Source organism: Balaenoptera borealis, assembly GCF_965194805.1.
Source record: "Balaenoptera borealis genome assembly, chromosome: X".
NCBI lineage: Eukaryota > Metazoa > Chordata > Mammalia > Artiodactyla > Balaenopteridae > Balaenoptera > Balaenoptera borealis.
In genome coordinates, this window is record NC_138881.1 from 128,350,422 (window position 1) to 128,374,948 (window position 24,527).

The 24,527-nt window shown below is 50.9% G+C and overlaps 1 long non-coding RNA gene across 1 annotated transcript; it reads left to right on the plus strand.

Moving 5' to 3' along the window:
- The first annotated feature begins 1,042 nt into the window (after positions 1-1,042).
- Positions 1,043-11,164, plus strand: LOC309620885. Its single transcript, XR_014239712.1, has 3 exons — positions 1,043-2,097; positions 2,473-9,636; positions 10,660-11,164. It is a non-coding gene; the product is annotated as an uncharacterized lncRNA (long non-coding RNA).
- The last annotated feature ends 13,363 nt before the right edge of the window (positions 11,165-24,527 follow it).

Genomic DNA, 24,527 nt, shown 5'->3' on the forward strand with positions numbered 1-24,527 from the left:
TTTGGAGGAGAGTTGCATCATGGGAGACAGGAGACTGACGTTGGCAATATTGTCTGAAAACCTACATGATGGACTAATACACGGAAAGCCCTCGAAACAGCGTATGGCACATAGGAAGTGCCAGCTATTACTACGGAGTCCAGTAGCCAGAGGGTGGACCTTGCTGGGCTCTGTGGCTTGGCCCCTCGCCATCCACTCCAACCTTCATCCGGTGAGCCCTGTTCAACGGCGCAACTGTTCTTACATATGTCTCCCCAACGTGACAGGGAGCCCCTGAGGGAGGGATGTGTCCAGGCTCCCCGCTGGGTCCCCCAGGGCAGACAGGCAGGTGAGAGAGACAGGCGGAGACCAGGTCTACCCAGACGGTCAAAAACTGACTCAGAGCCAGAACCGAGAGAAACTGGAAGGGAGGGAAGGCGAGCCAGGGATGCCCCCGACCCCAGGGAAGGGGCAGCCGCTGCCGGGGCCTCTCCGCCTCCACTCGGGAGGGAAGGCTGCCGGGCCTGGAGGTGCAGGGTGGAGAGGACTCTCCAGCCAAGGGGTGGGGATCACGTGGCCCGGACTGAAGTCCCTGCCCCTCCTCGGGCTCTGGCCCTGGTCCAGTCTCCTCCCGTTGCAGCAGTGGTCGCTGGCAGACACCCACACCCCCCCAGGCAGTGCTGCCCCCAGCCCTGCCGTCACCCCGGCTGTACCTTTCCTGTCGACTTGACCCCCTTCCCGACACAGAAGTAGACCAGCACCCAGCAGACACAGGGTCACCTCCCAGCTGAGGGCCCCCGGAACCTCCAGCCAGCCCCCCGGAGGGCCGCAAGATTTTGTTCCTGGGGGAGGGAAAGCCCATGAGGGCTGTGCCAGCAAAGGGCCAGGAGACTGGGGGTGGCCCTGGGGTGGCGCCCCCCGCCGCCCCCGCCGCCGCAGCCCTTGAATCCAGCCGGTCTCCCCCATGCACCTGGCCGGCCCGGGCCAAGCCTGCAGCCTGGAGTCGCTGCAGTCTGTGTCCCCGGAGCCTTGGAGCCGCTGGCAGCCCGGCCCCACGCCGTCCCCAGCGGGCCCAGCAGCAGTCCCCCCGCTTCCCTCCCCAGGCGGGCAGGCACCGCCCGCTCCGCATCCCTGGCCTCATCCCCCCAGGGCCGGGCCCCGACACACGCACGCGTGCACATGCACGCACATGCACACGCACGCGTGCACACGCACACACATGCAGACTTGAGCTACGTGTGGGAGACCAGAGGGCTGGCCGGGCCTGGCCCAGAGGTGCCCGACTTCCTTCCAGAACTCGATGACAGGGACCTGTGCTCAGCAGGCTGGTCACATGTGAAGTTGGCCCGGCTGGCACTGACACAGACTTCGAAGGGCACGGGGCTCGCCTGGGGTTTGCAGGCTTGGCTGGGAAAGAGTTACGTGCCCAAAGGCCTTAGGAGGTGGGGCGCGGGTCTGTTTGGACATGCGCACTGGGGAGCTCCAGCCACACTAAGGGGAGGAGCGTCACCTGGAGGCCTCATGGCTAAGCCGCTTACGGGGTGTCTGGGCCCGAGGTAGGCCGGTTAGCGGGACCAGACCCTGTGGGTGTCTGTTTGCGCAGGCTCATTGGGGTTACACAGCGCTCTGAGGTGTGGAGCTGCATGAGGGGGCGCCCATTGGCTGGAGAGCCTGCAGGCTCTGTCGGTGGGAACCAGTCACGAGTCAGGAGGCATTAGCAGGGGTCTGTGTGCGCAGGCGCTCTGGGAATCCCGAGTTGCAGGGGGCGTTAGGGGGTTGGGTCTTGTGAGGGAGCGTTTTGTTCTTCCCCAACTCGTAGCGAGGGTGGAAGCGGTTCTAGATGGAGTCTGAGGCAGATGGTGGAGGAGCCATGAGGGCAGCAGACGAAGGCGCAGGTGCCGCGGCCGTTGCAGTGGGAGCAGCACGTGGTGGCCAGGGTGACCCCGGTGACCCAGTCAATCCTGGCGACCCTGGAGACCCTAGCAACCCTGGCGTCGCAGGAGAGGCAGGTGGCGCAGCCGGTGGCCTTGTGCAGATCCAGCGGGCAGCCCACGCAGCAGGGCCACGTAGAGACGCAGCACCCGGGGCCGGAGGTCCGGGTCAGCAGGCGCTACAGTGGTATCCTTTTGCAGGAGCCCCAGTGGGCCGGGCGGCCAGGGGCTGGGCTGGAGGTGGTTTGGGGGGAGGGGCTGCAGGCGGTGGGGCCTGAAGTGTAGAAGGAGGGAACTCTGGGCGGCTGGAGGGTATGGGCCAAGGGTGGTCTGGGCTGACGGGATGGTGGTGGGGAAAACCAGCCTGAGGGAAACCGGAGGGTAGGGGTGGTGATGTCCAGGGTGGCCTCAGTGTATAGGGTGGGAGGTTGTGGACGGCCTAAGGGGTGGTCTGGGGGGGAAGCCGGGGGGTGGGGGGTGAAGGCGGGTCTCAGTGAGGAGGAAGCCTGACGCACAGGCGAAATCAGTAGTGTGGATGGTGCCTTAACCATATCTCCACCAGCACCCTTACTGTGCTTTTCCCAGCGCCCTTGGACGCGGAGATCGCCCGCGGGTTCCTGACTGTATACTTTCGAGTCCCACCGCCCATTCAGAAGGAGCTCGACGTGGAGGGCAGCGTCCTGGTCATGTCGGTTCTAGAGGGTGCTGGCGGGGGGGTGGTGGCAGGTGGCCAGAGCCAGGCTCAGCCCCGGTGGAGCTGTAATGGAGGGTTAAGCCTAAAGAAGAAGTGTGCTGCTCTGGGATTGTCGGTGTGGGGGGACAGGGAGGGACGTGCTCTTCCCCACGCACTTGAATTTTATTTTTTCCTCCCTTTTAGCCGATTGACTGCTGAAGACCTTGGCCAACTGCGAACTTCCATCACCTCCTGTCTGAACCTGGTTTCCCAGGTGGTTCAGATCATCCAGGACGTTGTGCCCCCCTTTTTTGTCATGCCTCAGCAGCCCAGAAGGGGCTAACGCTAACTTATGTGTCCTGTCCTTGGCGTCCTTCCCTAGGGCATCGCTTTCTTCAGTGGTCACCACTTTGTTGTTGCGGCTTCGTCTTTTGCCTGTACTGGCCCTTGGGCGCTCAGGGTCCACGTATTTCGTTTGGTGATTAAATGGTAACTGCAGAAAATACACCTGAGCTGCTGTTCTGTGTCTGAGTTTAGTTTTAGCTTCTGCACCTCCTAATATTCTTGCATTTGTCCTCAGGTTGGAGGGGAGGTCTGGGATTCAGCTATTCAAGTAGTACACGTAATTGAAGACAATGTAAGAAGTGGAACAAAAAGAAAATGGTGTCCTGCCATCCAGTGTTAATTCTGGAATATTTTCTTAGTTTTATAGTTACATTTTTATATTAACATATAACGCCAGAATACTAAGTAGGAATTTGTGGCTTACCGACCTTGTTTCAGATCTGCAAAGAAAAGTGCTGGGCAGTTGGTTAAGTGTTTGGGGTGAGGTGATTAGCTCCCTCTAAAACAGCTTGTATTCTGCAACCTTGCTAAACTCACTAGTTGATAGTAATAGCTCTTTTTATAAATCCCATGGGCCTTTCTCCATATACAATCATTCTGTCTGTAAACAAAGGCACATTTACTTCTTCCTTTCCAATCGATGCATTTTAACTGATTTCTGTCGTAATGGTTTGGATTGTCCTGCTTCTTTGCATGCCCGGTAAATTTAGATTGGGTGCTAGGCATTATAAGATTTCCCTTGGGTGCTGGATGTTTTTCTATTCCTAAACTTATTCTTGAGCTTTGTCCTGGGAGCCTATTAAGTTCCTTGGAAACAGTTTGAACCTCTTGAGTCTTACTTTTTTAAGATTTGCTTTGTGGGACCAGAGCAGAGCTCAGTGTAGGATTAATTTAATTAACTGAAATCTTCAGTGTTCGAGAAGGCTATAGTTAGAAACAAGGACTCTTACACACTATCAGAGTGGTGGTAAAATCTATCTGGACATTTGATTGGCATTTCCTATTAAATATTAAGATATGCATATCCTTTGACCCACCTTTGGGAATCTATCACAGAAAAACTCTTGTGTATGTGCACAAGGCAGAATTGACCACAGTGTTAATTACAGCGTTGTTTGTCATTGTGAAAAATTGGTAGAATGTACATCGACGGGGGAAACGTTCAGTAAATCACGGTAAGCCCGTCCTGGTGGAGTAACATACGGCAGTCCGAGCAAAGTAGGTAGCTGGGAACTAATATGGAAAGAGATTAAAGCAAATTGCAGAATTCTGGGTATGGCATATTCCTGTGTTTCAAAACATTCTGACCATATGAACATGTGGGGAAAGGCAGAGTCACCACCTGGAAGGAGCCACCCCTGCTGTCAATGTCATCCATCACTGGGCATTAGGGAAGAAACCTTTCACTATTTAGATTTGAGACTTCCATGTTGTTTAAATATTTTCATAAGGAATTATTAGTTTTGAAATGTTTTTCCTTTGGAAAATAATAGTCTGCTCCATTTTTTCCCTTTAAAACCACTTACTTACAAACTGTAATTCAGCAAAGGTCTGTGTGGGAGGATTAGGAAGAGGACAGCCCGCTGAAGTGGATGTGGAACCCCAGAGTCAGGGGATGGAAGCTGATGGGAGGGCCAGTAGCAGGGCACATGCTCTATTACGAGAAGAATCTTTCCTAGTCTTGCTTTTTAAAAAAATAACCATTAGAAATGGATTTTGAATTTGATGAAAAGTCTGCACCACTGTAGGGGACATCTATGGGTTTTGTCACCCAGCATCCGTTTCCCTTCTCTTGGTACTGGTGTCCTCATGTCACCCTAGAAAATCTCCCCTTTCTTTTTCTCTCGGCCGTTATGGTTCTGATAGAGTTGACTTCACCTCTGATTCCAGGGGTGGGCATGTGGCTCAGGCCTAGCCAATCGGAGCACTGCTTTCCGCCAGCCGTGGTGATCCCATCCAACCAGTGACACTTTTAGGGCTGCAGGGGAGGCAGGCTGGCAATGGACAGAGGGGAAGCTAGAGCAAGAAGACAGATCTCAGAGAGTCGAGTCCTGGATCCAGCCATGCCTGAAGACAGGAACTACCTCTGTACATTTCAGTTACACAGGCCCAGAAATTCTCCCTTTGGCTTAAGCCAATGTGGATATTTTTGGTTGTTTTTGTTCTACTCAGTTCCAAACCCTCCAAGGGGCTCCCTGTCAGAGTTGAAAACAAAGTCTTACAGTGGCCTGAAGAGTCCTACGTGATCCAGCCTGTATCCTCTCTGGCTTCATCCCTTCCCCTTCCCCTTCCCCTTTCCCCTTGCCTATTTGAATCCAGCCACACAGGGCTCGTTGCCCTTTATGAAAAACGAGGCCCATTCATTCCTGCCTCAGGGCCTTTGCACTGGCCTTTTCTTTTCTAGAACTCTTCATCCAGAGTTCACCTGGATTACTGAAATGTCACCCGCTCAGCGAGGCTTTGCTGGCCACCCTAGTTGAAATTGCATCCCACTTTCTCCTCACCTGCATTTCTTAACAGGTGTGGGGGGTTAGATGTAGGTAAATGCATCATGATGGAGATACAAGTGGGACAGCAAGGAGTTCCAGATTTTAAGGAGTTTGGGTGCAGTGAAACCACCGAAGAGCGTTGAACTGAGCTGCAATGTGATCTGCCTTTTTAAAACAGCTCTTTTCAGCTCCTCCTTGAGAGTAAGCTGAGGGAGGCCAGGGCAGAATGCAAGTGAAGTTGGCAACATGACAGTGGGAACACATGCTTACATATGGACACGTTTGGGTGGAGTTAAATGAAATAAGTAGGTGTTTGGAGGAATAAATAGCAAGGAGGGCAGGGGCGATCACAAGACCTGGGCACAAGGGCTGGAGGCTGGGGGCTCAGTCCTTGGGCTGATACACCTGCTACACCCACACCTTGCCTCCCTTGGTGAGTTCATCCAAGCTGATGGCTTTAAATAGAAGCTATCTATGCTGCTATCTTCCAAAGATCTATCTCCAGTGCAGACCACTTTCCGGAACTCCAGACTCCCATATCCAACTTTCAACTAGACATCTTTACTTAGATGTGAAATAGACACATCAAATCAACATGTCCAAAAGTGATCTCCTCTATTCCAGTATTCAGCCATAACAATAATAGTGCTGAGTGAAATAGCATCAGCTACAGGAACCCGAAAAAAACAAACATACATTTTGAAAAATATATGTTTTAAAATAAATGCTGCGATTTCAAATTGGTGATTATCTTCATACACAGGATGGGATGTTAGAATCAGAGCTTCTTAAGCAAGAAGGGACCCTGGTCCCTTTCTCCAACCTCTTCCTTTTACAGATAAGGAAACCAATTTGCAGGACTCTTATGTCTTCCTAGTCCCCACTAAATAGCAACATTATGTCCATGCCATTGCTTACAGAAATGGTATTATATTATTCAGTAAAGTGACATGGAAAGGACGTATTATTCAATGGTATTACCACCTCCCAAATTCAGAAATTCAGATCCTAAGGGGTCTACATAGGACCTGCTCAACGTGGTGCCAACACCATTGCCAGGAGTTCCTCCTCACTGGGAGCCAGAAATGGGTTAAGGTAAGCTGTGATGTTAGTGTCCCTATCCTGAACCCTCCTACTCCAAGCTGCACCTCCCAGGGTGCATATACTCTTTGGCAAACGTGCCTGCCGCTCTGTCAGATAAAGACCTGAGAGCGAAAAAGCTGATGACGCTGTGAAGTTGAGATTAGCCCCAGAGACCCTCCAAAATGCACAGTTCCTCACAGGGTGTTCCACTGTTTGAACTGGGGACACTTTTAGCACCCAGTTCCATCTGTAGACTCTGCTGTGCTAAGAGCAGCCTCAAGGTTCAGAGAACTCTCCAACTACGTTGGACAGTTTTAGGCAACTTGTTCCCTCTGCATCCTGCCTCATTAAATTTGTTTTGGTAAAAGCATTCAGGCAGACTCCTAGAAAATGATCTCCTTTTACTTCTATCCACCCAAGTGTGCCCTACATCATCTTCCCCATCTCATCTGCTAAGAAAGTGTTCCAGGACAAAGGCCCATTATTATGCAGCTGAGTGGGGGTCCAAAGGCTGCATGCATGAGACTGCTTTCCCAACACTATAGCTAGCATCATATTTTTTTTTAATAAATTTATTTATTTAATTTATTTATTTTTGGCTGCGTCGGGTCTTCGTTGCTGCACGTGGGCTTCCTCTAGTTGCGGCGAGCGGGGGCTACTCTTTGTTGCGGTGTGTGGGCTTCTCATTGCGGTGGCTTCTTTTGTTGCAGAGCATGGGCTCTAGGTGCGTGGGCTTCAGTAGTTGTAGCACACGGGCTCAGTAGTTGCGGCGTGCGGGCTTCGTTGCTCCGCGGCATGTGGGATCTTCCCGGACCAGGGCTCGAACCCGTGTCCCCTGCATTGGCAGGCGGATTCTTAACCACTGCGCCACCAGGGAAGCCCTAGCATCATATTTAAGAGTGAAAAACAGAATGTTTTTCCTGTAAGATCAGAAACGAAGGGAGTGATGTCATGAAAATGGTGAAATAGGAGTTTTCTACTGTCTCCCCGCCTTAAGAACATACATTTTGACATGCATCCACAGGCAAGAATACCTTTGCAGAAGTCCTGGAGTCCAGCAGAGAAGTTTCAGCATGCTGTTGGAGCAAAAGAAATCCAAGATTGGATGCACTGACGAGGGTAAGAGGAACCTTTCACTTTGCCTGTGTCTCTCCTCTCCCAAGGCAGCACAGCTCGGTGCCATGAGAAACCATGTCAGCCAGTGATTTCTCCCACAGGGAAAAGTGGGAACGTGTGAGTGAGGACCTGGCTTCTCCAGCTGTGTGTGACACTGCCAAAGAGCCCCACTTCTTTCTCATCCCGTCCAGAATACGGAGTGTGCCGCATGACTGGGGAGCAGGGAGCAACAGTACCCAGGGTTCTTGGAAGGCATAATAGGGATGTGGAACCTACTCAACACATCAGAGACTCAATCAGGAAGCCAGCCCGTGAGCCTCTAGGGATGCCTCACTTGTGGACACCCCCAAGTGACCCATGGGCACCCCCAATGCTCTGCTGACCTCACCCACACACATCCCACCCCATGTTTAGCTCCCTGGGCATGCACCTGAGGGCAGCAAGTGTGAGCCTTTGTAGACAGCTAGGGAGCATGCACAGAAAGCTGGCCAGGCTCTGTGGGATTGAGGGAAAGCATGCAAGATTGAGCATTTAGCATTGCCCTAGGGAAAACAAACAAAAGAGTGTCAGCACCCAGTGTGGCTTTTGTGAGAAGTCATCAATCTTAGTAATTCCCCCCAAGAGGAAACAAGAGGTGTGGATCAGGAGTATCTACAGAAAAGGTTTGAGAAAACCTCAGAATCCCTAACAGGGTTGATGAAATGTATTTCTCTCCTGAAGCCAGTCAGTAAAGACTGAAGGAGGTGACTACTTCTTCAAATGTGAAGACATCGGTGCAAGGCATGAAGAACCAAGGAAACATGACACCACCAAAGGAACACAATAATCTTCCAATAACTGACGCCAAAGAATGGAGACCTGCAATTTGCCCAATAAAGAATTCAAAACAGTTGTTTTCAGGAAGCTCAGTGAGTTGCCAGGAAACACAGAAAGACAATTCAACAAAATCAGGAGAAAAATACATGAACAAAATGAGAAGTTTAACAGAGAGATAGAAATCATAAAAAAAGAACCAAACAGAAATCCTGGAGCTGACGAATACAATGAATGAAATGAAAAATGCAATACAGAATGTCAACAGCAAACTTTATCAAGCAGAAGAAAGAGTCTGTGAAGTAGAAGCCAGGTCACTTGAGGTTATCCAGTCAGAAGAGAACAAAGAAACAAAGAATGAAAAAGCTTGAAGAAAGCCTACATAAAATATGGGAAACCAAATTGAAAAACTTTTGGCTGGCCTAACAATAAGGAAAGAGATAAGACTCAAATCAAATTATGAGTGAAAGAGGAGACGTTACAACTGATACCACAGAAATCCATAGGGTCATAAGAGACTGCTGGAAACGACTATATGCCAACAAATTGGATAACCTAGAGGAAATGAATAAATTCCTAGAAACATACAACTTACCAAGACTGAATCATGAAGAAATAGAAAATATGAAAAGACCGGTAACAGTAAGAAGACTGAATCAATTAGAAGATGTGATACACACACACACACACACACACACACACACACACATACACACACACAATGGAATATTATTCAGCCATAAAATGGAAGGAAATCGTGCCATTTGCTACAACATGGATGAATCTTCAGGGCATTATGCTAACAGAAATAAGTCAGACAGAGAGGGGCAAGTACTGTACCGTATAATCTCACTTATATGTGGAATGTAAAAAGGTGGAACCTATAGAAACAGAGAGTAGAATAGTCCTTCTTAAGGACAATGGGCAGTAGACAGTTCAAAAACAACCAAGCACTCAGTAACACAAGGCATCCTGAACGGGACAGGTGCCCTGAGACACCTCAGGAAATGGAAATAAAAGCAAAAATAAACAAATGAGACCTACTCAAACTTAAAAGATTTTCCACAGCAAAGAAAACCATCAACAAAACAAAAAGGCCACCTACTGAATGGAAGAAAATATTTGCAAATGATACGTCCGATGATGGTTTTTTCAAACAATTGTTATTGGAGTATAGTTGATTTACAATGTTGCGTTAGTTTCAGGTGTACAGCAAAGTGAATCAGTTATACATATACATATATCTACTCATTTTAGATTCTTTTCCCAAATAGGTCATTACAGAGTATTCAGTAGAGTTGCCTGTGCTATACAGTAGGTCCTTACTAGTTATCTATTTTATATATAGTAGTGTGTATCTGCCAATCCCAATCTCCCAGTTTATCCCTCCCCGCCCCCCGCCCCCGCTTACCCCCCTGGTAACCATAAGTTTGTTTTCTACATCTGGGACTCTATTTCTGTTTTGTATATGAGTTCATTTGTACCATTTTTTTACGATTCCACGTATAAGTGATGGCATATGATATTTGTCTTTCTGTGTCTGACTTACTTCACTTAGTATGACAATATCTAGGTCCATCCATGTTGCTACAAATGGTATTATTTCCTCCTTTTTTATGGCTGAGTAATATTCCATTGTATATATACATATGTACCACATCTTCTTTATCCATTAACAGTTGATGGACGTTTGGGTGGCTTCCATGTCTTGGCTCTTGTAAATAGTGCTGCTATGAACATTGGGGTGCATGGATCTGCTCGAATTAGAGATGGAAGGGACACTCCCTGGAGAAGGGTAAGACTTTGAATGGCTAGTGTTGGGGAGAGAGTGGGCGTGTTTTGTCTGTTTGGAGGAGAGTTGCATCATGGGAGACAGGAGACTGACGTTGGCAATATTGTCTGAAAACCTACATGATGGACTAATACACGGAAAGCCCTCGAAACAGCGTATGGCACATAGGAAGTGCCAGCTATTACTACGGAGTCCAGTAGCCAGAGGGTGGACCTTGCTGGGTTCTGTGGCTTGGCCCCTCGCCATCCACTCCAACCTTCATCCGGTGAGCCCTGTTCAACGGCGCAACTGTTCTTACATATGTCTCCCCAACGTGACAGGGAGCCCCTGAGGGAGGGATGTGTCCAGGCTCCCCGCTGGGTCCCCCAGGGCAGACAGGCAGGTGAGAGAGACAGGCGGAGACCAGGTCTACCCAGACGGTCAAAAACTGACTCAGAGCCAGAACCGAGAGAAACTGGAAGGGAGGGAAGGCGAGCCAGGGATGCCCCCGACCCCAGGGAAGGGGCAGCCGCTGCCGGGGCCTCTCCGCCTCCACTCGGGAGGGAAGGCTGCCGGGCCTGGAGGTGCAGGGTGGAGAGGACTCTCCAGCCAAGGGGTGGGGATCACGTGGCCCGGACTGAAGTCCCTGCCCCTCCTCGGGCTCTGGCCCTGGTCCAGTCTCCTCCCGTTGCAGCAGTGGTCGCTGGCAGACACCCACACCCCCCCAGGCAGTGCTGCCCCCAGCCCTGCCGTCACCCCGGCTGTACCTTTCCTGTCGACTTGACCCCCTTCCCGACACAGAAGTAGACCAGCACCCAGCAGACACAGGGTCACCTCCCAGCTGAGGGCCCCCGGAACCTCCAGCCCCCCGGAGAGCCGCAAGACTTTGTTCCTGGGGGAGGGAAAGCCCATGAGGGCTGTGCCAGCAAAGGGCCAGGAGACTGGGGGTGGCCCTGGGGTGGCGCCCCCCGCCGCCCCCGAAGCCGCAGCCCTTGAATCCAGCCGGTCTCCCCCATGCACCTGGCCGGCCTGGGCCAAGCCTGCAGCCTGGAGTCGCTGCAGTCTGTGTCCCCGGAGCCTTGGAGCCGCTGGCGGCCCGGCCCCACGCCGTCCCCAGCGGGCCCAGCAGCAGTCCCCCCGCTTCCCTCCCCAGGCGGGCAGGCACCGCCCGCTCCGCATCCCTGGCCTCATCCCCCCAGGGCCGGGCCCCGACACACGCACGCGTGCACATGCACGCACATGCACACGCACGCGTGCACACGCACACACATGCAGACTTGAGCTACGTGTGGGAGACCAGAGGGCTGGCCGGGCCTGGCCCAGAGGTGCCCGACTTCCTTCCAGAACTCGATGACAGGGACCTGTGCTCAGCAGGCTGGTCACATGTGAAGTTGGCCCGGCTGGCACTGACACAGACTTCGAAGGGCACGGGGCTCGCCTGGGGTTTGCAGGCTTGGCTGGGAAAGAGTTACGTGCCCAAAGGCCTTAGGAGGTGGGGCGCGGGTCTGTTTGGACATGCGCACTGGGGAGCTCCAGCCACACTAAGGGGAGGAGCGTCACCTGGAGGCCTCATGGCTAAGCCGCTTACGGGGTGTCTGGGCCCGAGGTAGGCCGGTTAGCGGGACCAGACCCTGTGGGTGTCTGTTTGCGCAGGCTCATTGGGGTTACACAGCGCTCTGAGGTGTGGAGCTGCATGAGGGGGCGCCCATTGGCTGGAGAGCCTGCAGGCTCTGTCGGTGGGAACCAGTCACGAGTCAGGAGGCATTAGCAGGGGTCTGTGTGCGCAGGCGCTCTGGGAATCCCGAGTTGCAGGGGGCGTTAGGGGGTTGGGTCTTGTGAGGGAGCGTTTTGTTCTTCCCCAACTCGTAGCGAGGGTGGAAGCGGTTCTAGATGGAGTCTGAGGCAGATGGTGGAGGAGCCATGAGGGCAGCAGACGAAGGCGCAGGTGCCGCGGCCGTTGCAGTGGGAGCAGCACGTGGTGGCCAGGGTGACCCCGGTGACCCAGTCAATCCTGGCGACCCTGGAGACCCTAGCAACCCTGGCGTCGCAGGAGAGGCAGGTGGCGCAGCCGGTGGCCTTGTGCAGATCCAGCGGGCAGCCCACGCAGCAGGGCCACGTAGAGACGCAGCACCCGGGGCCGGAGGTCCGGGTCAGCAGGCGCTACAGTGGTATCCTTTTGCAGGAGCCCCAGTGGGCCGGGCGGCCAGGGGCTGGGCTGGAGGTGGTTTGGGGGGAGGGGCTGCAGGCGGTGGGGCCTGAAGTGTAGAAGGAGGGAACTCTGGGCGGCTGGAGGGTATGGGCCAAGGGTGGTCTGGGCTGACGGGATGGTGGTGGGGAAAACCAGCCTGAGGGAAACCGGAGGGTAGGGGTGGTGATGTCCAGGGTGGCCTCAGTGTATAGGGTGGGAGGTTGTGGACGGCCTAAGGGGTGGTCTGGGGGGGAAGCCGGGGGGTGGGGGGTGAAGGCGGGTCTCAGTGAGGAGGAAGCCTGACGCACAGGCGAAATCAGTAGTGTGGATGGTGCCTTAACCATATCTCCACCAGCACCCTTACTGTGCTTTTCCCAGCGCCCTTGGACGCGGAGATCGCCCGCGGGTTCCTGACTGTATACTTTCGAGTCCCACCGCCCATTCAGAAGGAGCTCGACGTGGAGGGCAGCGTCCTGGTCATGTCGGTTCTAGAGGGTGCTGGCGGGGGGGTGGTGGCAGGTGGCCAGAGCCAGGCTCAGCCCCGGTGGAGCTGTAATGGAGGGTTAAGCCTAAAGAAGAAGTGTGCTGCTCTGGGATTGTCGGTGTGGGGGGACAGGGAGGGACGTGCTCTTCCCCACGCACTTGAATTTTATTTTTTCCTCCCTTTTAGCCGATTGACTGCTGAAGACCTTGGCCAACTGCGAACTTCCATCACCTCCTGTCTGAACCTGGTTTCCCAGGTGGTTCAGATCATCCAGGACGTTGTGCCCCCCTTTTTTGTCATGCCTCAGCAGCCCAGAAGGGGCTAACGCTAACTTATGTGTCCTGTCCTTGGCGTCCTTCCCTAGGGCATCGCTTTCTTCAGTGGTCACCACTTTGTTGTTGCGGCTTCGTCTTTTGCCTGTACTGGCCCTTGGGCGCTCAGGGTCCACGTATTTCGTTTGGTGGTTAAATGGTAACTGCAGAAAATACACCTGAGCTGCTGTTCTGTGTCTGAGTTTAGTTTTAGCTTCTGCACCTCCTAATATTCTTGCATTTGTCCTCAGGTTGGAGGGGAGGTCTGGGATTCAGCTATTCAAGTAGTACACGTAATTGAAGACAATGTAAGAAGTGGAACAAAAAGAAAATGGTGTCCTGCCATCCAGTGTTAATTCTGGAATATTTTCTTAGTTTTATAGTTACATTTTTATATTAACATATAACGCCAGAATACTAAGTAGGAATTTGTGGCTTACCGACCTTGTTTCAGATCTGCAAAGAAAAGTGCTGGGCAGTTGGTTAAGTGTTTGGGGTGAGGTGATTAGCTCCCTCTAAAACAGCTTGTATTCTGCAACCTTGCTAAACTCACTAGTTGATAGTAATAGCTCTTTTTATAAATCCCATGGGCCTTTCTCCATATACAATCATTCTGTCTGTAAACAAAGGCACATTTACTTCTTCCTTTCCAATCGATGCATTTTAACTGATTTCTGTCGTAATGGTTTGGATTGTCCTGCTTCTTTGCATGCCCGGTAAATTTAGATTGGGTGCTAGGCATTATAAGATTTCCCTTGGGTGCTGGATGTTTTTCTATTCCTAAACTTATTCTTGAGCTTTGTCCTGGGAGCCTATTAAGTTCCTTGGAAACAGTTTGAACCTCTTGAGTCTTACTTTTTTAAGATTTGCTTTGTGGGACCAGAGCAGAGCTCAGTGTAGGATTAATTTAATTAACTGAAATCTTCAGTGTTCGAGAAGGCTATAGTTAGAAACAAGGACTCTTACACACTATCAGAGTGGTGGTAAAATCTATCTGGACATTTGATTGGCATTTCCTATTAAATATTAAGATATGCATATCCTTTGACCCACCTTTGGGAATCTATCACAGAAAAACTCTTGTGTATGTGCACAAGGCAGAATTGACCACAGTGTTAATTACAGCGTTGTTTGTCATTGTGAAAAATTGGTAGAATGTACATCGACGGGGGAAACGTTCAGTAAATCACGGTAAGCCCGTCCTGGTGGAGTAACATACGGCAGTCCGAGCAAAGTAGGTAGCTGGGAACTAATATGGAAAGAGATTAAAGCAAATTGCAGAATTCTGGGTATGGCATATTCCTGTGTTTCAAAACATTCTGACCATATGAACATGTGGGGAAAGGCAGAGTCACCACCTGGAAGGAGCCACCCCTGCTGTCAATGTCATCCATCACTGGGCATTAGGGAAGAAACCTTTCACTATTTAGATTTGAGACTTCCATGTTGTTTAAATATTTTCATAAGGAATTATTAGTTTTGAAATGTTTTTCCTTTGGAAAATAATAGTCTGCTCCATTTTTTCCCTTTAAAACCACTTACTTACAAACTGTAATTCAGCAAAGGTCTGTGTGGGAGGATTAGGAAGAGGACAGCCCGCTGAAGTGGATGTGGAACCCCAGAGTCAGGGGATGGAAGCTGATGGGAGGGCCAGTAGCAGGGCACATGCTCTATTACGAGAAGAATCTTTCCTAGTCTTGCTTTTTAAAAAAATAACCATTAGAAATGGATTTTGAATTTGATGAAAAGTCTGCACCACTGTAGGGGACATCTATGGGTTTTGTCACCCAGCATCCGTTTCCCTTCTCTTGGTACTGGTGTCCTCATGTCACCCTAGAAAATCTCCCCTTTCTTTTTCTCTCGGCCGTTATGGTTCTGATAGAGTTGACTTCACCTCTGATTCCAGGGGTGGGCATGTGGCTCAGGCCTAGCCAATCGGAGCACTGCTTTCCGCCAGCCGTGGTGATCCCATCCAACCAGTGACACTTTTAGGGCTGCAGGGGAGGCAGGCTGGCAATGGACAGAGGGGAAGCTAGAGCAAGAAGACAGATCTCAGAGAGTCGAGTCCTGGATCCAGCCATGCCTGAAGACAGGAACTACCTCTGTACATTTCAGTTACACAGGCCCAGAAATTCTCCCTTTGGCTTAAGCCAATGTGGATATTTTTGGTTGTTTTTGTTCTACTCAGTTCCAAACCCTCCAAGGGGCTCCCTGTCAGAGTTGAAAACAAAGTCTTACAGTGGCCTGAAGAGTCCTACGTGATCCAGCCTGTATCCTCTCTGGCTTCATCCCTTCCCCTTCCCCTTCCCCTTTCCCCTTGCCTATTTGAATCCAGCCACACAGGGCTCGTTGCCCTTTATGAAAAACGAGGCCCATTCATTCCTGCCTCAGGGCCTTTGCACTGGCCTTTTCTTTTCTAGAACTCTTCATCCAGAGTTCACCTGGATTACTGAAATGTCACCCGCTCAGCGAGGCTTTGCTGGCCACCCTAGTTGAAATTGCATCCCACTTTCTCCTCACCTGCATTTCTTAACAGGTGTGGGGGGTTAGATGTAGGTAAATGCATCATGATGGAGATACAAGTGGGACAGCAAGGAGTTCCAGATTTTAAGGAGTTTGGGTGCAGTGAAACCACCGAAGAGCGTTGAACTGAGCTGCAATGTGATCTGCCTTTTTAAAACAGCTCTTTTCAGCTCCTCCTTGAGAGTAAGCTGAGGGAGGCCAGGGCAGAATGCAAGTGAAGTTGGCAACATGACAGTGGGAACACATGCTTACATATGGACACGTTTGGGTGGAGTTAAATGAAATAAGTAGGTGTTTGGAGGAATAAATAGCAAGGAGGGCAGGGGCGATCACAAGACCTGGGCACAAGGGCTGGAGGCTGGGGGCTCAGTCCTTGGGCTGATACACCTGCTACACCCACACCTTGCCTCCCTTGGTGAGTTCATCCAAGCTGATGGCTTTAAATAGAAGCTATCTATGCTGCTATCTTCCAAAGATCTATCTCCAGTGCAGACCACTTTCCGGAACTCCAGACTCCCATATCCAACTTTCAACTAGACATCTTTACTTAGATGTGAAATAGACACATCAAATCAACATGTCCAAAAGTGATCTCCTCTATTCCAGTATTCAGCCATAACAATAATAGTGCTGAGTGAAATAGCATCAGCTACAGGAACCCGAAAAAAACAAACATACATTTTGAAAAATATATGTTTTAAAATAAATGCTGCGATTTCAAATTGGTGATTATCTTCATACACAGGATGGGATGTTAGAATCAGAGCTTCTTAAGCAAGAAGGGACCCTGGTCCCTTTCTCCAACCTCTTCCTTTTACAGATAAGGAAACCAATTTGCAGGACTCTTATGTCTTCCTAGTCCCCACTAAATAGCAACATTATGTCCATGCCATTGCTTACAGAAATGGTATTATATTATTCAGTAAAGTGACATGGAAAGGACGTATTATTCAATGGTATTACCACCTCCCAAATTCAGAAATTCAGATCCTAAGGGGTCTACATAGGACCTGCTCAACGTGGTGCCAACACCATTGCCAGGAGTTCCTCCTCACTGGGAGCCAGAAATGGGTTAAGGTAAGCTGTGATGTTAGTGTCCCTATCCTGAACCCTCCTACTCCAAGCTGCACCTCCCAGGGTGCATATACTCTTTGGCAAACGTGCCTGCCGCTCTGTCAGATAAAGACCTGAGAGCGAAAAAGCTGATGACGCTGTGAAGTTGAGATTAGCCCCAGAGACCCTCCAAAATGCACAGTTCCTCACAGGGTGTTCCACTGTTTGAACTGGGGACACTTTTAGCACCCAGTTCCATCTGTAGACTCTGCTGTGCTAAGAGCAGCCTCAAGGTTCAGAGAACTCTCCAACTACGTTGGACAGTTTTAGGCAACTTGTTCCCTCTGCATCCTGCCTCATTAAATTTGTTTTGGTAAAAGCATTCAGGCAGACTCCTAGAAAATGATCTCCTTTTACTTCTATCCACCCAAGTGTGCCCTACATCATCTTCCCCATCTCATCTGCTAAGAAAGTGTTCCAGGACAAAGGCCCATTATTATGCAGCTGAGTGGGGGTCCAAAGGCTGCATGCATGAGACTGCTTTCCCAACACTATAGCTAGCATCATATTTTTTTTTAATAAATTTATTTATTTAATTTATTTATTTTTGGCTGCGTCGGGTCTTCGTTGCTGCACGTGGGCTTCCTCTAGTTGCGGCGAGCGGGGGCTACTCTTTGTTGCGGTGTGTGGGCTTCTCATTGCGGTGGCTTCTTTTGTTGCAGAGCATGGGCTCTAGGTGCGTGGGCTTCAGTAGTTGTAGCACACGGGCTCAGTAGTTGCGGCGTGCGGGCTTCGTTGCTCCGCGGCATGTGGGATCTTCCCGGACCAGGGCTCGAACCCGTGTCCCCTGCATTGGCAGGCGGATTCTTAACCACTGCGCCACCAGGGAAGCCCTAGCATCATATTTAAGAGTGAAAAACAGAATGTTTTTCCTGTAAGATCAGAAACGAAGGGAGTGATGTCATGAAAATGGTGAAATAGGAGTTTTCTACTGTCTCCCCGCCTTAAGAACATACATTTTGACATGCATCCACAGGCAAGAATACCTTTGCAGAAGTCCTGGAGTCCAGCAGAGAAGTTTCAGCATGCTGTTGGAGCAAAAGAAATCCAAGATTGGATGCACTGACGAGGGTAAGAGGAACCTTTCACTTTGCCTGTGTCTCTCCTCTCCCAAGGCAGCACAGCTCGGTGCCATGAGAAACCATGTCAGCCAGTGATTTCTCCCACAGGGAAAAGTGGGAACGTGTGAGTGAGGACCTGGCTTCTCCAGCTGTGTGTGACACTGCCAAAGAGCCCCACTTCTTTCTCATCCCGTCCAGAATACGGAGTGTGCCGCATGACTGGGGAGCAGGGAGCAACAGTACCCAGGGTTCTTGGAAGGCATAATAGGGATGTGGAACCTACTCAACACATCAGAGACTCAATCAGGAAGCCAGCCCGTGAGCCTCTAGGGATGCCTCACTTGTGGACACCCCCAAGTGACCCATGGGCACCCCCAATGCTCTGCTGACCTCACCCACACACATCCCACCCCATGTTTAGCTCCCTGGGCATGCACCTGAGGGCAGCAAGTGTGAGCCTTTGTAGACAGCTAGGGAGCATGCACAGAAAGCTGGCCAGGCTCTGTGGGATTGAGGGAAAGCATGCAAGATTGAGCATTTAGCATTGCCCTAGGGAAAACAAACAAAAGAGTGTCAGCACCCAGTGTGGCTTTTGTGAGAAGTCATCAATCTTAGTAATTCCCCCCAAGAGGAAACAAGAGGTGTGGATCAGGAGTATCTACAGAAAAGGTTTGAGAAAACCTCAGAATCCCTAACAGGGTTGATGAAATGTATTTCTCTCCTGAAGCCAGTCAGTAAAGACTGAAGGAGGTGACTACTTCTTCAAATGTGAAGACATCGGTGCAAGGCATGAAGAACCAAGGAAACATGACACCACCAAAGGAACACAATAATCTTCCAATAACTGACGCCAAAGAATGGAGACCTGCAATTTGCCCAATAAAGAATTCAAAACAGTTGTTTTCAGGAAGCTCAGTGAGTTGCCAGGAAACACAGAAAGACAATTCAACAAAATCAGGAGAAAAATACATGAACAAAATGAGAAGTTTAACAGAGAGATAGAAATCATAAAAAAAGAACCAAACAGAAATCCTGGAGCTGACGAATACAATGAATGAAATGAAAAATGCAATACAGAATGTCAACAGCAAACTTTATCAAGCAGAAGAAAGAGTCTGTGAAGTAGAAGCCAGGTCACTTGAGGTTATCCAGTCAGAAGAGAACAAAGAAACAAAGAATGAAAAAGCTTGAAGAAAGCCTACATAAAATATGGGAAACCAAATTGAAAAACTTTTGGCTGGCCTAACAATAAGGAAAGAGATAAGACTCAAATCAAATTATGAGTGAAAGAGGAGACGTTACAACTGATACCACAGAAATCCATAGGGTCATAAGAGACTGCTGGAAACGACTATATGCCAACAAATTGGATAACCTAGAGGAAATGAATAAATTCCTAGAAACATACAACTTACCAAGACTGAATCATGAAGAAATAGAAAATATGAAAAGACCGGTAACAGTAAGAAGACTGAATCAATTAGAAGATGTGATACACACACACACACACACACACACACACACAATGGAATATTATTCAGCCATAAAATGGAAGGAAATCGTGCCATTTGCTACAACATGGATGAATCTTCAGGGCATTATGCTAACAGAAATAAGTCAGACAGAGAGGGGCAAGTACTGTACCGTATAATCTCACTTATATGTGGAATGTAAAAAGGTGGAACCTATAGAAACAGAGAGTAGAATAGTCCTTCTTAAGGACAATGGGCAGTAGACAGTTCAAAAACAACCAAGCACTCAGTAACACAAGGCATCCTGAACGGGACAGGTGCCCTGAGACACCTCAGGAAATGGAAATAAAAGCAAAAATAAACAAATGAGACCTACTCAAACTTAAAAGATTTTCCACAGCAAAGAAAACCATCAACAAAACAAAAAGGCCACCTACTGAATGGAAGAAAATATTTGCAAATGATACGTCCGATGATGGTTTTTTCAAACAATTGTTATTGGAGTATAGTTGATTTACAATGTTGCGTTAGTTTCAGGTGTACAGCAAAGTGAATCAGTTATACATATACATATATCTACTCATTTTAGATTCTTTTCCCAAATAGGTCATTACAGAGTATTCAGTAGAGTTGCCTGTGCTATACAGTAGGTCCTTACTAGTTATCTATTTTATATATAGTAGTGTGTATCTGCCAATCCCAATCTCCCAGTTTATCCCTCCCCGCCCCCCGCCCCCGCTTACCCCCCTGGTAACCATAAGTTTGTTTTCTACATCTGGGACTCTATTTCTGTTTTGTATATGAGTTCATTTGTACCATTTTTTTACGATTCCACGTATAAGTGATGGCATATGATATTTGTCTTTCTGTGTCTGACTTACTTCACTTAGTATGACAATATCTAGGTCCATCCATGTTGCTACAAATGGTATTATTTCCTCCTTTTTTATGGCTGAGTAATATTCCATTGTATATATACATATGTACCACATCTTCTTTATCCATTAACAGTTGATGGACGTTTGGGTGGCTTCCATGTCTTGGCTCTTGTAAATAGTGCTGCTATGAACATTGGGGTGCATGGATCTGCTCGAATTAGAGATGGAAGGGACACTCCCTGGAGAAGGGTAAGACTTTGAATGGCTAGTGTTGGGGAGAGAGAGGGCGTGTTTTGTCTGTTTGGAGGAGAGTTGCATCATGGGAGACAGGAGACTGACGTTGGCAATATTGTCTGAAAACCTACATGATGGACTAATACACGGAAAGCCCTCGAAACAGCGTATGGCACATAGGAAGTGCCAGCTATTACTACGGAGTCCAGTAGCCAGAGGGTGGACCTTGCTGGGTTCTGTGGCTTGGCCCCTCGCCATCCACTCCAACCTTCATCCGGTGAGCCCTGTTCAACGGCGCAACTGTTCTTACATATGTCTCCCCAACGTGACAGGGAGCCCCTGAGGGAGGGATGTGTCCAGGCTCCCCGCTGGGTCCCCCAGGGCAGACAGGCAGGTGAGAGAGACAGGCGGAGACCAGGTCTACCCAGACGGTCAAAAACTGACTCAGAGCCAGAACCGAGAGAAACTGGAAGGGAGGGAAGGCGAGCCAGGGATGCCCCCGACCCCAGGGAAGGGGCAGCCGCTGCCGGGGCCTCTCCGCCTCCACTCGGGAGGGAAGGCTGCCGGGCCTGGAGGTGCAGGGTGGAGAGGACTCTCCAGCCAAGGGGTGGGGATCACGTGGCCCGGACTGAAGTCCCTGCCCCTCCTCGGGCTCTGGCCCTGGTCCAGTCTCCTCCCGTTGCAGCAGTGGTCGCTGGCAGACACCCACACCCCCCCAGGCAGTGCTGCCCCCAGCCCTGCCGTCACCCCGGCTGTACCTTTCCTGTCGACTTGACCCCCTTCCCGACACAGAAGTAGACCAGCACCCAGCAGACACAGGGTCACCTCCCAGCTGAGGGCCCCCGGAACCTCCAGCCCCCCGGAGAGCCGCAAGACTTTGTTCCTGGGGGAGGGAAAGCCCATGAGGGCTGTGCCAGCAAAGGGCCAGGAGACTGGGGGTGGCCCTGGGGTGGCGCCCCCCGCCGCCCCCGAAGCCGCAGCCCTTGAATCCAGCCGGTCTCCCCCATGCACCTGGCCGGCCTGGGCCAAGCCTGCAGCCTGGAGTCGCTGCAGTCTGTGTCCCCGGAGCCTTGGAGCCGCTGGCGGCCCGGCCCCACGCCGTCCCCAGCGGGCCCAGCAGCAGTCCCCCCGCTTCCCTCCCCAGGCGGGCAGGCACCGCCCGCTCCGCATCCCTGGCCTCATCCCCCCAGGGCCGGGCCCCGACACACGCACGCGTGCACATGCACGCACATGCACACGCACGCGTGCACACGCACACACATGCAGACTTGAGCTACGTGTGGGAGACCAGAGGGCTGGCCGGGCCTGGCCCAGAGGTGCCCGACTTCCTTCCAGAACTCGATGACAGGGACCTGTGCTCAGCAGGCTGGTCACATGTGAAGTTGGCCCGGCTGGCACTGACACAGACTTCGAAGGGCACGGGGCTCGCCTGGGGTTTGCAGGCTTGGCTGGGAAAGAGTTACGTGCCCAAAGGCCTTAGGAGGTGGGGCGCGGGTCTGTTTGGACATGCGCACTGGGGAGCTCCAGCCACACTAAGGGGAGGAGCGTCACCTGGAGGCCTCATGGCTAAGCCGCTTACGGGGTGTCTGGGCCCGAGGTAGGCCGGTTAGCGGGACCAGACCCTGTGGGTGTCTGTTTGCGCAGGCTCATTGGGGTTACACAGCGCTCTGAGGTGTGGAGCTGCATGAGGGGGCGCCCATTGGCTGGAGAGCCTGCAGGCTCTGTCGGTGGGAACCAGTCACGAGTCAGGAGGCATTAGCAGGGGTCTGTGTGCGCAGGCGCTCTGGGAATCCCGAGTTGCAGGGGGCGTTAGGGGGTTGGGTCTTGTGAGGGAGCGTTTTGTTCTTCCCCAACTCGTAGCGAGGGTGGAAGCGGTTCTAGATGGAGTCTGAGGCAGATGGTGGAGGAGCCATGAGGGCAGCAGACGAAGGCGCAGGTGCCGCGGCCGTTGCAGTGGGAGCAGCACGTGGTGGCCAGGGTGACCCCGGTGACCCAGTCAATCCTGGCGACCCTGGAGACCCTAGCAACCCTGGCGTCGCAGGAGAGGCAGGTGGCGCAGCCGGTGGCCTTGTGCAGATCCAGCGGGCAGCCCACGCAGCAGGGCCACGTAGAGACGCAGCACCCGGGGCCGGAGGTCCGGGTCAGCAGGCGCTACAGTGGTATCCTTTTGCAGGAGCCCCAGTGGGCCGGGCGGCCAGGGGCTGGGCTGGAGGTGGTTTGGGGGGAGGGGCTGCAGGCGGTGGGGCCTGAAGTGTAGAAGGAGGGAACTCTGGGCGGCTGGAGGGTATGGGCCAAGGGTGGTCTGGGCTGACGGGATGGTGGTGGGGAAAACCAGCCTGAGGGAAACCGGAGGGTAGGGGTGGTGATGTCCAGGGTGGCCTCAGTGTATAGGGTGGGAGGTTGTGGACGGCCTAAGGGGTGGTCTGGGGGGGAAGCCGGGGGGTGGGGGGTGAAGGCGGGTCTCAGTGAGGAGGAAGCCTGACGCACAGGCGAAATCAGTAGTGTGGATGGTGCCTTAACCATATCTCCACCAGCACCCTTACTGTGCTTTTCCCAGCGCCCTTGGACGCGGAGATCGCCCGCGGGTTCCTGACTGTATACTTTCGAGTCCCACCGCCCATTCAGAAGGAGCTCGACGTGGAGGGCAGCGTCCTGGTCATGTCGGTTCTAGAGGGTGCTGGCGGGGGGGTGGTGGCAGGTGGCCAGAGCCAGGCTCAGCCCCGGTGGAGCTGTAATGGAGGGTTAAGCCTAAAGAAGAAGTGTGCTGCTCTGGGATTGTCGGTGTGGGGGGACAGGGAGGGACGTGCTCTTCCCCACGCACTTGAATTTTATTTTTTCCTCCCTTTTAGCCGATTGACTGCTGAAGACCTTGGCCAACTGCGAACTTCCATCACCTCCTGTCTGAACCTGGTTTCCCAGGTGGTTCAGATCATCCAGGACGTTGTGCCCCCCTTTTTTGTCATGCCTCAGCAGCCCAGAAGGGGCTAACGCTAACTTATGTGTCCTGTCCTTGGCGTCCTTCCCTAGGGCATCGCTTTCTTCAGTGGTCACCACTTTGTTGTTGCGGCTTCGTCTTTTGCCTGTACTGGCCCTTGGGCGCTCAGGGTCCACGTATTTCGTTTGGTGATTAAATGGTAACTGCAGAAAATACACCTGAGCTGCTGTTCTGTGTCTGAGTTTAGTTTTAGCTTCTGCACCTCCTAATATTCTTGCATTTGTCCTCAGGTTGGAGGGGAGGTCTGGGATTCAGCTATTCAAGTAGTACACGTAATTGAAGACAATGTAAGAAGTGGAACAAAAAGAAAATGGTGTCCTGCCATCCAGTGTTAATTCTGGAATATTTTCTTAGTTTTATAGTTACATTTTTATATTAACATATAACGCCAGAATACTAAGTAGGAATTTGTGGCTTACCGACCTTGTTTCAGATCTGCAAAGAAAAGTGCTGGGCAGTTGGTTAAGTGTTTGGGGTGAGGTGATTAGCTCCCTCTAAAACAGCTTGTATTCTGCAACCTTGCTAAACTCACTAGTTGATAGTAATAGCTCTTTTTATAAATCCCATGGGCCTTTCTCCATATACAATCATTCTGTCTGTAAACAAAGGCACATTTACTTCTTCCTTTCCAATCGATGCATTTTAACTGATTTCTGTCGTAATGGTTTGGATTGTCCTGCTTCTTTGCATGCCCGGTAAATTTAGATTGGGTGCTAGGCATTATAAGATTTCCCTTGGGTGCTGGATGTTTTTCTATTCCTAAACTTATTCTTGAGCTTTGTCCTGGGAGCCTATTAAGTTCCTTGGAAACAGTTTGAACCTCTTGAGTCTTACTTTTTTAAGATTTGCTTTGTGGGACCAGAGCAGAGCTCAGTGTAGGATTAATTTAATTAACTGAAATCTTCAGTGTTCGAGAAGGCTATAGTTAGAAACAAGGACTCTTACACACTATCAGAGTGGTGGTAAAATCTATCTGGACATTTGATTGGCATTTCCTATTAAATATTAAGATATGCATATCCTTTGACCCACCTTTGGGAATCTATCACAGAAAAACTCTTGTGTATG